This window comes from Lissotriton vulgaris, chromosome 4_1, assembly GCF_964263255.1.
Source record: "Lissotriton vulgaris chromosome 4_1, aLisVul1.2, whole genome shotgun sequence".
NCBI lineage: Eukaryota > Metazoa > Chordata > Amphibia > Caudata > Salamandridae > Lissotriton > Lissotriton vulgaris.
Genome location: NC_141691.1, coordinates 1036071936 through 1036087045, shown reverse-complemented (window position 1 = coordinate 1036087045; position 15110 = coordinate 1036071936).

Below are 15110 nucleotides of genomic sequence, written 5' to 3'. Positions count from 1 at the left end.
CCTCCAGCTCCCTCCTGAATTTCCTTGCTGGGAATTCTGACACCAGTCACTTGCATGCCGCTGGGAGCTGGAAGCTTGTCACCGCCGCAGCTGAAATCATCGCAACGCCGGAGAAGCGAGCCTTCGTTGCATCTCCCTGAAAGCGTGTGTTCATAGAAACTGCCTGCTGTTGCATCACTGGAAAAGCGTGACACCATCAAGAGAGTCGTCATCGCATCACCAGAGAAGCGTGTCACAGGGCCTGTTGTGGCTCCAAAGTACAACGTCCTCACAAGGCTGCCAGGGCGTCATTGCATCGTCATAGCAGCGCCGCATCAAGGGCGCCATCTTCTCGCATCGCAACCGGATCATCGCATCCCATCAAGGTGCCATCTTGCGCACCACAACGGACCCGCAAGCCGAGAATCTACGCATCACCTTTGCTCCGGTAAGGCCCATGACGAGTCCCCTACTCTGCGTAACCATTGAGGAAGGACACAACCATTCCCCCGGATCACGGAACCGATGCATCTCCCCTTTTGCGAGCCTTTTGTATACCTTGCGTTACGCATCCAGGTACTTTGTTGAGAACTTTGTCGCATTTACCAACAACTTGAACTAAGCAACTTGAATTATCTTTTAAGTAATCTTAAGTGTAGTTTTGTGGATTTTTGTTGTTTGTGGTCTTGTGTTTAAGTCCATATAAAGAATACTTATTTTTATAAAAGTGTTGTGTCCATCTGTAGTGTTTTCACTGTATTACTTTGTATTTTCACAAATGCCTCTGAGATAAGCCTGTCTGCTCGTGCCAAGCTACCAAGGGGGTGAGCAGGGGTTATTAAAGAGTGTAATCACCTTATCCTGACTTAGAAGTAAGGGTCCCTATTTGGACAAAGGTAAATACCATTGCCAATTAGAGAACCCCAGATCTAACAAGGATGCTAAGTTCCTGGATCGGTTTGTTCTTGCCAGGCTTTGGACGGCTCTACGGGCCAGGTTCCCTGACTTCCTGCTGGAGCCTCCCTCTTTGCCGCCACTTACAATGACTATAGGTAGTAGCAGGGGACCCACTTGATCTCACAGCTTTATGAAACATGTGCTGATTTGATCCTGGTTGATGAAAGCAGGGTGCGGAGTGGATGGGAGGCAAATCTGGGGACCCAGATATCTGATGAACAATGGATGGCATGCTGCTAGGAGACCAAAACTTTCTCTATAAACAGCAGACGCAGGCTGATCCACTTCAAGTTCATACGGCGAATGTATGTAACACCAGACAGAGCACACAAGATAGACCCCAATAGGCTGCACCAATTTCAGAGATGTCAATCCCCTCAAGCTGATTTCACACATCTGGCCTGGATGTGCCCACCTATACACACATATTGGGTGGAGGTTCACCACACACTGAGCAAGATTATTCAGGGTTCAGGTCAACCCACTGCCGGAGATCTCACTATTGGGATATGTTGTGCAGCTCCCACTTAAGGTTAGATGTTTGGCCACAATTGCCTTACTGTTGGCCAAAAGAGAAATAGCAATACACTGGGGGGGGGCAGGAGGGCTCCCACAAGACAGAGCTGGCTCCAAATCTTGGCATCCTGTTCTAATAGGAGCGAGTAGTATGCAGACACTACGCCCCCAACCTCTAGACCATGGGTACTCACAAACTTTCTCTCGGGGCCAAATTTACAGTGTGGTTTGTGTCCGAGGGCCGCACCGGTGGGGGCGGGGTCAGTGGGGGAGAGGGCGGGCTAGAGCAACAAAAAAAACGGTGACCATGAGGTTGGACACAGGTCCCTGCAGCGGACCCCTTCATCCACTGAGTCACCAGACCCAGCATACACACATCTCTCTCTCTTTCTCTCTCTCTCTCTCTGTCTCACTCCCTCCATCCCTCTCTCTCTATCTATCTCTCTCTCCCTCCCTCTATTACTGTCTCCCTCCCTCCATCCCTCTCTCTCCCTTTCGCCCTCTTTCTCCCTCACTCTGACTATCTCATTCCTTCCCTCTATCTCTCTGTCTCTCTCCCTCCATCCCTCTCTCTCCATTTCTCCCTCTCTGCCTCACTCTGACTGTCTCACTTCCTCTCTCTCCCTCACTGACTGTCTCACTCCCTCTCTCTGTCTCGCTCTCTCTGTCTCCCTCTCTCTCCTCTCCCCCTCTCTCTCCCCCTCTCTCTCTCACTCTCCCTCACTCTGACTGTCTCACTCCTTCTCTCTGACTCCCTCTCCCTCCTTCTCCCTCCCTCCCTCACCTTCCCTCTCTCCTTCCCTCTCCTCTCCCTCTCCCTCACTCCCCTTCCCTCTCCCACCCTCACTCACCCTCACTCCCCTTCCCTCACCCCCCTTCCCCCTCTCCCTCCCTCACTCCCCTTCCATCCCTCACCCTCACCCTCACTCCCCTTCCCTCACCCTCACTCCCCTCCCCCTCTCCCTCCCTTTCCCTCTCTCCCTCCCTCACTTCCCTTCCCACCCTCCCTCTCCCCCTTCCCTTTCTCCCTCCCTCCCTCACTCTCCCTTCCTCTCCCTCTCTCCCCTTCCCTCTCTCCCTCCCTCACTCCCCTTCCCTTACTCCCTCCCCTTCCCTCACTCCCCTTCCCTCACCCTCACTCCCCTTCCCTCACCCCCTTCTCCCGCTCCCCCTTTCCTGTCCCTCACTCCCCTTCCCTCTCTCCCTCCCCCACTCCGACTCCTTCCCTCACTCCCTCCCCTTCCCTCACTCCCTCCCCTCACTCCCTCCCCTCACTGCCCTTCCCTCACTCCCCTCCCCTCACTCCCCTACCCCGCTCCGCTCGCCCGCTTCCCCTTCCCTCTCTCCCTCCCCTTCCATCTCTCTCTTCCTCCCCACTCCCCCACTCCCATTCCTCTCTCACTCCCTGCCCTTCCCTCACTCCCTCCCTCCCCTTCCCTCTCTCCCTCCCTCACTCCCCTTCCCTCACTTCTGCCTCCCTCCCTCCCTCCCCTTTCCTCACTCCCTCACTTCTGCCTCCCTCCCTCACTCCCCTTCCCTCACTCCCCTACCCCGCTCCCCCTTCCCTCTGTCCCTCCCCCACTCTCTTTCTCCTCCACTCCCCTTCCCTCTCTCCCTCCCTTTCTCTCACTCCCTCCCTCCCTCCCCCTTCACTCCCCTTCCCTCACTCCCCTTCCCTCACTCCCCTTCCCTCACTCCCGCCTCCAAGTGAAAAATACCCACTGTGTACCCATGGGACTTCAATAACCCAATTTCCGTTCTCAATAATACACAACCAACATAAGTCTCTCAAAATAACAACAAAGGATACCAAGCTGGGCCTCAGGAATCAGTAGATTTGAATGCTAGAAACAAAACAATTCCTTCCAATAATGGCAAAACAGAAGCAAATCATTCATTTTCTGTTTTGTTGGTGATGAAATCTTACGGCTGGCAGGGTGCACACAAACTTGTTTTTGGTTGATGGGATCAAAACACTGTAAACGTTTAATTTCTAAAACAGAGAGATTATGGTAGGCCTTTGCGTTTAAACGGGCTGACCAAAATAATACAAAACGACACTACTTTTACAAAGTCCTCATTTCAAGGATTGTCAGAAGAGACATGCTTCAAAACAAGTGAATACAAAAACAGCTAACCCCTTATAAAATAAATCATCTGTTACAAACCAAAAACAACAATACACTGACCTACCATGTCCATAAGAGGCAAACTATCTTTGCAGAAACAAGGCAGAAACGGATCTTGCCCTGCATAACACAGGAAAGAGGACACACATAACAGAAACAGACATTGTGCCCCTTCAGGCACAATATATAATTCATGTGTCACTTGAACGTCAACCCTGCTGGTCAAACAACACATTCCTCATCCCTTCACTGGATTTTTCATCCATTGGTCATTCCTCTAAATGTGGTCACAGAACTGCTTCCATCTTGTTGAGAATGACTGTTTTTAATATTGATACAGAGAGAATGCTTCCGTTTTTACACTTACCCCTCTTCTGCACCCAGCCATCCTTGACAATAATAATGTCAGTCATGGTGGCTCCCCTCTGCGCCCCCAACTTGAAGAATTTCTTGCTGCAGACTTCGGACCTTTGGGGCTGCAGTCCTTTTCCCTCTGCTAGACTAATGCTGCGAGCCCTAGGTTCAGCGATGAGTCAGCCTGAGACAGGAACGTCTCGCAACCTGTGTGTGTGCCCGGGCTGGGACAGCGTCCGGGCACACACACACAAAGCCCACCCGAGCACTTTACAGTTCATTAAAAGACCATTTGCATGTTAATGGGGCTTTATTGTAATTCAGCTCTTGGGCCCCTGCAGCTCCGCTCTGCCTATCATCGGAATGAATCACCCGACCCCCACAGAGCAGCAAAGTCTCGCTCCGGTGGCAGACACTCCTTAAAAATGTGTTTTTAAAACACGAGTACGATGTCTGCAAGGTCCGCGGGCCGCCAGGGAAGGCTTGCCGGGCCGCTGGCGGCCCGCGGGCCGTACTATGAGTACCCGTGCTCTAGACCAATAGACATTTGGGTCCCTTTCAGCACAGTAGGAGGATCACCCCTCGCAGCGGGAACAAGGCCTGGTGCCGACTGGAGTGGGTTAAGGGGCTGTTCGTTTTGGGTGTATGTCTTGAACACTAACACACCTACCACACAATGTGAGCTGCCATACCCGCTGCATACCCAGGTGGAGAACCGAGGGGCACAGATCGGGCTAGTGCAGGTTTTTTTTTTAGCAGGTACGACTAAGTTGTGCCTTCACAGTGTTAAGAATGCAGAATGTGCTATCTCAAGACATCTAATATGCCTAAATGATGTTCAATGAAGATGGTTTGTATGTATATAACCAAAATGCCCTTCTATTTTAGCTCAGTGCATTGCTCTATGTTGTTCTTCATGGAACTGCTAAATAAAGTTTTTAAAAAAGCTTATGGCACAAGGGTGCCCGGAGCTTTTTAACCAACCAAGGCAGCTGCACCTAGGGGAGGTGAGAGCCATTAAAAGTCAATTTTTAACCAGAAGAAGGCTGGAAAGGGAAACAACTGAACTCAGCAACCCCACAGTTAGACATTACATGATAATACGCCCTGGGATTTTAGACAAAACTTTTTGGTATTTTATCAATACTTTGAACCATTGTTTCCTTTTATCTAGATTCAGGTTCAACTGTATCCATTGCCTTCTTACAGTACCCAAGGTTTATGCCAAGGTAGGATCTCTAAAACCCTGTTCTTGTGATGATTTTTCGGTACAAGATTTGACACATTTTATGTTTTCTGTTGGTTTTATAATGATATATGGTCTAAGCACATCTTACCGCCTTCTAAAAACTGCCACTTTGAACAAGTAAGACCTGCCCTGATATACTTGCAAATGCTTTTATCCACTCTGATATGTTATAGGGTTGCTAGCTTTTTAACTGGGGCTGTACGTAGAATGAAAAATTTGGACCGCCATTAGAAATGACCTGGGTTTTTCCTGAGCTGAATGTTGACATTTTCTTTAACCTATGTGAGGACCTTTTTAATTCTAGTATTGATTTTGTAATGTTTTTATTCTTAATATTGAATAGGCTCATAGTACAGGTTTTATTATGTTACGATACATGTACTTAAGGACAAACTAACAGCTTCTTATGTTTCTTATTTGTACATATGTTAATATGTTTCTTGTTCTTGCTTCTCCTTGTGTACACCTACTTTTATGGTCATAACGTGAACGAATAAAGTTTTTATCGATTGACTAATTGACTAGCTTTTGTTCCATGGTCTGATATACGTGTGTGTAAGGTTGTCTAAATGTGCAATAACACTGATATGCCATAGAGCTTAGTTTAGAATTTAAATGTGTGTAGTTGCTCTAGTTTTCATGCAACTTCCCCATTTTTGTTTTGCAGTTGGACATTGCCCATTCACACAGGCCATCAATGGCACAAGTCCTATCCACACTAACAACAAAAACACCTCTTAATCACCTAATTCAACCTAAGTAACTACAACTCCAAATTAGACAAACACCCAACAATACAAAGACAATTACAAATACAAAATACAACACTTAAGAACAAAGGCTACAAAAATTATATTTTGCAGACAGAACAGACACAGACTCCACCAGAAACAGCCAAAAACCTCAAAAATTGCACAGCATTCCTCAAACCACCAGCACCAATCAACAAACACTAATAGAAAGTGAAAGTTACATTTACACTTCCTGGTATGCAGCTACACCCATAGCATAATTCCTAGGTATGACAGGCTGGTTCTCAACATTTCCGTCGAATTTTTCTGACGCATTGCTAAACAAATGTACATTGCATAATGCACTACTCTCTACCAAACAATGCAAGGTCCGACGCTATATCAATGTCTCTAGGCGGTGGCCTATATATTGCACCGCAAACAGCATTGCAATGCATGTTTCCTAGACAGTGGGTTATATAGCGCAAAGCAAATAGCCGTGCAGTTGCACTTATGCAGCAACATAATGGGCCATGCAATGGCGACAATGAGTCAGCGCTGATCCGTGGACCAGAGACAATGCACCGGTTGCGATCCTCACAACTGAGCCAATGCACCTGTTTTGATCTGTGCAGCAGAAGTTATGAGTCAGTTCGACAGGAGATGCGTGGGTTCTCCTGCAGCAAACACCTCAGGCCCTTTTCCAAGGGTCCAGGACTGGTATGGCACAACTTGGCAGAGCAGGTTCACAGATGACAGAGTCCAGGTCCTGAAGCAGGGTGGTTGGAAGGCTTTTATGTCCCTGAGACTTCAGATCAGGAGGCCAGCCAACTACCCCTTGGAGTTGCTCTGAGTTCAAATGATGCAGGTCAAGTCATTCTCACCCAGGCAGGGGAACAGCAGGTAGCAAGGCAGCACATCAATGCAAGAGTCCAGTTAAGCAGAATTCCAGCAGAGTGTCAGTCCTTCAGGGGCACAGTAATCATTTTTCCTGGTAGAGTCTTAACAGGTCCAAAAGTGTACTTAAAGTGGTGGTGTCTGAGGTCCAGTACTTATACTCAGTTGTGCCTTTGAAGTGGGGGAGACTTCAAAGACAGGCATTTGAAGTGCACAGAGTCCCTGCCCTGGCTCCAGACTCACTACATTGCTTCTGGTCCACTAGTAGCATGTAGGTTACAGACATATATTACACAACTTTACAAGGGACTTACAAGTCAACTAAATATGCCAACGGTGAATACACCAATGTAAGCAGTAAGTGAGGGTTTTATATAGAGTTGATTGTCGAGGCATCTTGGCGCTGGAGAAACATGGAAAGACGAATGTGTCCACAAATACAAGCTCCCCTACTAAACCGGGAAGAGCCAGGTTTTTAAAAGGCCACAGAATTTGGATTGATCAGGTTGAGATCTAATATCCAAAGGCAGCCTGTTCCAGAGTTTGGGAGCCAAGTATGAGAGGCATCTACCACTATGCATGAGCGAATTTTGCGAATCTGGCGTTCGCGAATTTTGCGAATTTGCGAACTCGCAATCCGCAAAATCTGCGAATTCTCGCGAATTTGCAGATTATTTTTTTTGTGTTTGCAAGGATATCTGCCAGTTCGCGAGGGTTTTGTACCAGTTTGCAATTGTGAACTTACATGTCGGCTCGCAACGGTCGCGATTATGTTGTTTCTATGTCTGGTTCATCATCACAGGTTCCCAGCACCCTCTGTTTCACCCCTGCCACCCTCTGTTTCACCCATGCCACCCTCTGGTACATCAATGCCACCCTCTGGTTCATCATCACTGTAGATTATGGGGGGAAAAAGCAAGCACACCAGCCCTGCTTCGCGGAATTTCGGCGTTTGCGAATTGCAAACGCCCCTTTGGTATGTAGGTGGCAATTAGAGAAATAAGGAATCGCAAAAATTGCGATTCCTTATTTTGCTCATAGCATTTAAGGAATCGCAATTTTGCGATTCCTTAAATGCTATATAGGGGTGCCTTAAAAATTGCGATTTTGGCATAAGGAATCGCAAAATACCACCTACTTCAAGTAGATGGTATTTTGCGATTTCCTTTAAAATGCATTTTTTTTTTAATTCAAAGTGCCATGTGGCGCACGGACATGCCCTTAGGGCATGTATGTGTGCCACATGTACTTGGAGGCACATTCCAGGGGTTCAACAGGTGTCCTTTGGACATTCTGGCACTCTTGGAATTGCGATTCTCAAATTGCGATTTTCTCACGGAAAATCGCAATTTGAGAATATATCCCCATTCATTCCTATGGGCCTTTTCGCCCATAGGAATGAATGGGACACTCATTCCTTAATTGTGATTCGCAATTTGCAAATCGCAAATAAGGAATGTTAGAGATTTGCAAAAAATGTGCGAATTATTACCGACATTCCAGTTTGCTATTCTCAAATAGCGATTCCTTAAAAATCGCTATTTGAGAATCGCAAAATGGAAATTACCTACATGTGCCCCCAAGTCTTGTCTGGTCTGAGCTGTGCACTAATATCAGGTGGCTTGCGCTGGAGTTGGGAAAGGAGAGCACTGAAGAGCCTACAGGGCCGGTTCTGCACAGCCAACCAGGTCACAAGTAACTGTAAGCTAAGCTTTAATTCGAAGGCACATGTTTCTTTATATTCACCAGTGCCCTCTGTACATTTAACAATACATTTTTGCCTCCAATAATCTTGCAAATTTTTTCAACTTAAGTTAATGACACTTACTAAGTGGAGGCCGGCTCAGTCCTATGCAAACTCTAGTGCTTGCTTTCTGCTTCTACTCTGGTGCTGTGCGTGTCAGCCTCTATCTAACAGGATGTGCGTACAGCTATGCTGCAGCGGGCGAACTTGGGTAGGGGGCGCAGTTCATTGTTCCAATTTTCTGCACACCTCCCCAAGTTCGCCTGCCTCCCTCGCACTGCCCTGCCCTATACTTGTGTGACGGGTCACGAGTTGCGGGTGGCGCTGAAGGTGTACTTGGCTCTCACCCTGTGCACACGCATTACTAAATTAAACCAACGCTCATACTCCAATAGCGCACAAAGGTCAGAGTGCTGAAAGACCACCGCGCCATTTAATTCATGAGCGGTACAAAAGGGGGTGGTGATGGACGGAGTATCTGAATCAATCAAACACTCACACACAGTCAAAAGATCTGGGTTTAATCCATCACCGTTCTTTAGCCCACTCTGCCATCCCAGTTCAGACATGGCTATATGCATATCAGTCTGACCCTGTGCCTCATGGGAACAGTCCAGCCCGAACTGTTTGATTGATTCAGATGCTCCGTCCATCACCACCCCCTTTTGTACCGATTTCATTCATGAAGGCAGAGACTTGCTGGCTGAGTGAGGGGGCCCCTGCCTGGAGAACGCCCCTCCGCAACGCAGCCCGGGGGCTTGTGCGCACCATGGCCGTGCGTGCGCACCATGGCCGTGCGTGCGCACCATGGCCGTGCGTGCACAGCATTTAACTCATGAAAGAGCGAGTCTTGCTAATGCTTGCTCCTCTGAGTGTTGTGAGGAGGCCCCTGGAGCACCCCCCCCCCCGCAACGCGGGGACTGCGTGAGCCTGTGTTACACCTCTGTGGCACCTGACAATGGTCACCCAGTGGAAGCTTTTGTCCATTACATAAAGAAGGATGCTAACCAAAGTAGTGTTCCACCAACATAAAATTCTGCCAGTGGAGCACTCCTCCAGCGTTCTGTGTGGGAAGGTTCTAATCATGCTCTTGGGTGAGTGTCCCGTTCAAAAGAAGCCTTCTTTTCTTCAGCGTTCGGATATTACAGTGCCTTTTGTGGAAGGATTGATACCACCCACACAAAAGGAATCTGACTGTCTTTTTTCTGAGTGATATTATGGGCTTGCCAAGGTGATCTTCCAAAGAATCTCTTGGGCTTGAGGGTCGCTGGGGACTCTACTACTTAAGTGAGCGGCCTGAACATCCAATTCATTGCCTCCCTCCTCTCAGTGGAGACATTTCCATTTGAATATCTTGTGGGTCACCAAGTGGAAAGAGCAGAGCGAGAGACTAAATGGTAGGCATTGCTCTTTTTACCACTGACCCACTCAGATACTTATTTCCGAATATAATCCGTCTTCACCCAGGAATTACCATCCAGTAATAACATCTATTGCCAAACTGATTTTATTTTTTTATTGTATGGGTAATAAGTGCTCGTAAGGATTTTCAAACTTTTGCTTAGTTCTCAAAAAATGCTCAACATCTGAAGAACAACCAACAACTCTCATGATTCTGGGTGGGAATTTCAACGAACGAGGTTTGCAGCTTCTGTAGAGTTACAGAATAAAACTCTTTAACTTATGTCAGCCATGCCCATCTTCCCTAGTAGTCCCATGAACTGCTGACAATATGTTGCAGAATCTCCTTGACTTTCGCGTATGTGATAAAATGCTCCTTTAGGGAGTGGATGGTCACACGTTTTATTCATGCAGTCGAGCACCCCCTTTCCAAGTGAATCCAGGACTTTTCCGTAATAGCCTCCAATTTACCCGTATTAAGAGCATCCCGGATATTAGAGTGTGCATTAGGAGTCCGTATTGAACGTTATGGGCATTTTGAATTCCATTAATTTGATCTTCCTCCAGCACGTGGAATTGGGCTGAACAGATGCCAGAAAAAAATGTGTTTTGTGTTAGGGATGCAAGCAGAGCTTAATTTGTCAAATAATAAGTGCCAGGGCTCTGACCAAGAGGTCACTGCAGCTTGCCCCACACATTGCCCCCTGTCATTGCTGCAGAAACAGCTACTAACCATCTCTCTCGCCTTCAAGTGCGACAGTTCAGATTATTCTAGGTCCCCAAAGCTAAAGGAATGGCTGAAGAAGCAGGTATTAGTCATTTTTAAGGTGTATTGTATTCATAAACGCCCATTGTTATGCTGATTTCTAAATTAGATGAGCAGCGCCACCATGTGGCAGACTGTAATAAGTGTTCATGTTGACAAGTGCCAGTGCGAGCTCCAGAAACCAATTAAGGGGTGGTGAGGAGCACCTGAAACCACCGACTCAAATTAAGAACTGGATGCAAGTAAGCTGGTAGTCTTGGTTCTTCCTCACTGACATCTATCACTCAGCTCATATGGAAGGCTTCATACGATTGTTTGGAATCTTAATGAAAGACTGGGGGGCATATTATCAAGACAGGCGATAAAATTATCGCTGCCGCTAAAACTGCGATAATGGGCTTGATAATATGCTCCATGGAATTCCAATAGAAGACCATGTTAGATGTCCTTCACATTTAACATGGGCTTCAATTGGAATTCCATAGAGCATATTATCAATCCCATTATCGCCGTTTTAGAGGCAGTTTTCTGCCGCTAAAACGGCGATAATGTTATCGCCTGTCTTGATATTATGCCCCTGGATTCCATTCTAGAAAGAATGCAGTTGGAAAGAGAATCCACACTCTTTTGACACAAAGACACATTTCACACTTAAACAATTGCGAGAAAGCCCAATGAACAACAGCTGCTCACGTTCTGCTGTTCTGATCTGTTCATAGTAAATTGTTACCACAAATGGAGAATTCGAGGTAAATCTTTACTGTGACTGGCACGTAATTATGCAAAGTGGCATGATGGTATAATTTCAGTAAATTCATGTAACAAGCCTAATGTGAAAATCACAAGATTACACAATTTGCACAGGCATATTTAACATTTCAACCAGGCCTTCGTTCAAGATATACAAATGACTAATTGAGGCTGAGCCAGTATGGATTGAACAACCGAATTCGGCTCAAATAGCGTCCTTGTTTCCATCTGTTTCCTTTCCCCCTGTATCCAGTTCACCTGGGCCCTTTTGCCAGTCATGGGCAAAAGATTTAAGGTGTGATTTGATAAGAACAATCGAAGATCGAGTCCTAGCTATGGTTAAAGCATGTCACCGAGCGTGTATGTGCACACACCCTAGGATCTCCTTAACAGAGGCATTTATTCCATCATAGGTGATTCAGATAAATGTTGACTGTTATGTTATGTTATGTTACATACATTTGTATTGCGCACAGCTGCCCCAGCTACGGGGCGTCCTGGCGCATGGCAGGTAATATGCAACACCTACAGGGAACACAACAGAAGGAGAGAACAGAGGCAAATTATTAAAACAGAAAAGTTTTTAAAGCTTTGCGAAAGGCTAAAAGATCATCTAGCAACCGCATCTCTACTGGAAGAGAGTTCCAGAGCTCGGCCGCTCTGACCCGAAAGGATAGGCCACCGACCCGACACAGCCTGTATCGGGGGATCACAGTAAGTGCTTGGCCCAAAGATCTCAGGGGCCGGGTAGGCACATACCAGGACAGAAGGTCCGCGAGAATTTGAGGACCCCCACCCCTCAAAATCTTGAACGCCAAACACAGCACTTTAAACTGGATTCTTGCCCTGATAGGCAACCAATGCAGTGATCTCAATGTTCCGGAAACGGAACATGTTCGGGGTAAGCCAACAATGGCTCTCGCCGCGGCGTTCTGAACGCGTTGGAGGCGGGTAACCTCTGCCAGATTGGTCCCTACCAGAAGAGAGCTGGCATAGTCCAGGCGTGATAACACTGTAGCCTGGACTATCAGCTGCCTGGTGGGATGGTCAAAAAACTTCAGGACGGGACGCAGCGACCGTAGGATACCAAAGCAACAGGCCGCGGTTTTCTTCGTATGGCCCACAAAACTGAGGGAGGGATCCATCCATACTCCTAGGTTCTTTAATTCTGTGACCGGAAGGGGGGCCGGCCCCAGCTCCGAAGGCCACCACCTGTCCCCCCATAATTCCGACCTCCTACCGACGATCATGATCTCCGTTTTCTTTGCGTTGAGCTGGAGACAGTTGTTCTTCATCCAGCTCGCCACCGCCCTAAGTCCACTCTGAAACCTGGGGGCATCCAGGTCCGCATCCCCGCTGATCGTAACCGCTAGCTGAGTGTCGTCGGCATATGAGACCATGGTCATGCCCCATTGCTTGACGACCTCAGCCAGCGGTCTCACGTATAGATTAAACAACGTGGGACTCAGCGAGGAGCCTTGCGGCACCCCCTGTTTCAAAGGATGGAATTGGGACTGGAACGGTGGAACGGCAACGCTAAAGAAACGATCGTCTAGGAAAGACCGGAACCACTGGAGGGCAGGGCCACCCAGCCCAATCTCCTCCAGGCGATGCAACAGGATGGGATGCGAGACAGTATCAAACGCGGCACTCAGATCTAATAAAACGAGCGCCACTGTCTGCCCCGCATCCATCACCGTGCGAAGATGTTCAGCCATGAAGAGAAGGGCGGTCTCCGTGCGGTGACTAGCACGGAACCCGTTCTGGGTGGGATCCAAGATGTTAGCATGGATAAGGTAGGCAGAAAGAACTTTGTTGACATGGGCCTCCAACACTTTGGTCGGCCACGGGAGCAAGGAGATAGGCCGATAGTTTTCAGGTTTCTCTGGGTCCAGAGATGGTTTCTTTAAAATGGGAGAAACCACCGTCCGCTTCCAGCTAGCAGGTACCGTGCCTGACTCAAGCGAGATGTTAATCAAGGAGTGTACCACGGCCCGGCCCACGAACGACTGATCTCTAAAAAGAGTCGGTCTGAGCGGATCAGAATTCTCGACAAGTGACTCTGGAAGGCTCTACTAAACACAATTAGGGATACATAACTCATCTCATACTTCAAACAGAGGGTTGATATTCTCCCTCGTTACAGTCAATGGGCTTTGGTGCATCACACAAAGGACTTCATTTTGGTGTGGGGACTTGAATCTCCAAAGCCACTGGTATCTCTGCACCAAGTTCCTGCAATTATAAATCTACATGGGCACGGTAATGCAGGGTCTTTTCAAATGTTCCTTTTCCTGTTCCGGCGATAAAATGACGCAAATTTTCAGCCTGCTCATAGGAGAAGGAAGCCTCTGCTTAATGCCTGGTGGGGGGCCAGGGTGGTGGGCGGTGAGTACAGTCTAGAGGGGCGTCGTCAGCTCCTGCCGTGCTGTTGAAGGGGTCAGGTGGAGGTCGAGCAGGGGCCAGGCTTTGCTCCTCCTTGCCACAGCCCACGCACTGGCGGCACTGGCTCTGGTTGCCAAATTATTGGGGCTGGAGTTTGTGGACCCGATATTTCTTAACTCAGAGACACCGGACAACTCATAATTGCCCAGACTGTATCCCTGTGTGTTAAAATAAGACTTTGAGTGAAATATTACTGCCAAAGAATGACATATTTCGCTACACAATTTGCCTTTTCCTGACAAATAATTGATCCTATATTCTATTGCTGCATAATTTCACGGTCCTCCTTGCAGCTACTTCTTCCATCCCACCTTTTATAAACTTGCCCAGCTGTCATGTCTAATAATACGCATTTCGTGTTAGGTTTGACTGTTTTAGGATAGGGTACCGGGTTGATGTTGAAGATTGTCCCATCCACGTTTAACACCCCCTTTTCTAGTTGCATGAAAAATGTCCTATGATTTTTGTAACATTTTTTATCAAGTCGCCGCCCCTAGAAGAACCAATTTTTAAGTCTGTCACTCACAGTGTAACTTTAAGCATTGTCTGGCTATTTCAAAATCTTAATCACTTCCAAGTAATTTATTTACATCCATACTCTCAAATCTCGCTTTGATAGAAGAAGAGGAACACATATATGCTGCTTCGCCTGTCCTGTTGGCAATCTGAAAGTGTTTCAGACTGAACTCCCTCTGCAATTAGAAAATATGTGAATTGCTGTGAAAAGTTTGCAAAGTCAGGAAATCACAGTCGTAAAAGCAAAATATATGCTGATGATGTTGTCATCCTGGCAGCCTTTGTGTGCTCCCACATTATCAGCATTGTGCATGCTGTAGGTATTACGCGTTGATTCATTTATGATTTATTTGGCAGTGCACCACCAGGTGCTCACAGGCATAACTTCAAGAATGCATGTAAATCATTTTAATCGCCTGTATCTCCGCATATTTCCCACGGAGATTAGGTCCTTGGAGAATCTGGGGATTGGATTGGAGTGTTTGCAATATTAAATACATATATCATATCTGGCGCCTACTGGGGATTTTTAAAAAGATACAGTGCAAAAAGATTCTGCTTTCATGCATTATGGCTCCTTTCAGTTGCGTGTTTATATCATTTGAGCAATTATTCTTTTATATTTCTATAAACTATTGATTTGAACTGTCCAATGGCAATGTCAGAAAAAAAAGAA